General features: G+C 39.0%; 1 protein-coding gene across 3 annotated transcripts in view; it reads left to right on the forward strand.

Annotated features, from left to right (window-relative positions):
- Positions 1–1286, forward strand: part of USP37 (ubiquitin specific peptidase 37) — a 130136-nt gene that overhangs the window by 4695 nt on the left and 124155 nt on the right. The gene's annotated exons all lie outside the window — the stretch shown is intronic.

Genomic DNA, 1286 nt, shown 5'->3' on the forward strand with positions numbered 1-1286 from the left:
TTTTTTACATTTGTTTTCTATTTCATTGACTTTTGCTTGCTTGCTTTTTTTTTTTTTTTTGTATTCTTCTTTCTGTTTTTTGAATTTGCTTTTCTTTCCCAGTTTCTTGACATGAAAATTTAGATTACTGACTTCAGCCTTATGTTTTGTAATGTGAATTTAAGGTAATGCATATTTCTCTTTTATGTATGGCTTTACCTCTATACCACAGGTTTTGATATGGCACACCTGCATTATCATTCAATTAAAATTTATTTCTAATTTCCTGTGATTTCTTCTGTAACCCATGAGTTATTTAGAACTGCATGGCTTGTTTCTTAAACAGGGACTTTCCAGTTTTCTTTTTCCTAGCTTAATCCCACTGTGTTATAGAACATTCTATTCTAATTTTTCGAAACGTTTTGAGGCTTGCTTGCTGGTCCAGCTGTGATCACCTTTGGTAAATGCTTCCCGTGTGGTTAAAAAGAATATGCATACTGTTGGTTTAGGGCACAGTGTTCTATGTCAGTTACGCTAGGTTTGTTAATTGTGTTGTTCAACTTATCTGTTACATCTGCTTCTGAAATAAATGTATTAGAACATTTTTTAAAAAATTAAATTCCACAACATTCAGAAAAGAAATCTCATTTCATTCTATGGTTTCCTATTCCAAATATTTTCCTTAGGCTTTTGGATAGCAATAGCTTTGTGTATCTCCCTGCCTTTCCCAGCTTTTGAGCCACAGGAATAGTGAGCAAGGGAGTCATATACACAGAAGGATAGTAAGGAAGGCAGGCTCTGAAGGCTACCAATGTCTGTCCTTGCCCTGCTCCACCAGTGAAACAGTCACACGCTCTCTAAAGCCTTGCAAAAAAGAAGCTGGAAGCAGAGCTTGGCTCTGTCCCACTGAGAGCCCAGAATAGGCCTGGAAACATCTCTGGAGAGGTGCTCCTCTAAGTCTTAAACCCCAGAAGGAAACGAATATTAAAGTCTGTGATAAAATGTTTCAAATATTACGTCTTCACTTACAGAAGTCTCTCCTACACCAGTACTAAGGTCTGGCCACTAGAGCCAGCAGTGAGATTCTGTCCCAGGAAGAGACACCTTACCAGATAAAGGGCACCATCCCAGCCTCCCAAACAGCTTTTATACATCAGCAAGACTCTCTCAAAGGACCTATCCACAAAGGAACCATCTTGGCAGGGCAGTGTGCTTGTGTAGGTGGACAAAGGGTAGAGGCACTGTAGATAAGGATCACCTGACCAAAGTGCCTAGATAGCTCTATCTTGACAAAATAAACTCTCCAG

This window comes from Equus asinus, chromosome 19 (assembly GCF_041296235.1).
Source record: "Equus asinus isolate D_3611 breed Donkey chromosome 19, EquAss-T2T_v2, whole genome shotgun sequence".
NCBI classification, from domain to species: domain Eukaryota; kingdom Metazoa; phylum Chordata; class Mammalia; order Perissodactyla; family Equidae; genus Equus; species Equus asinus.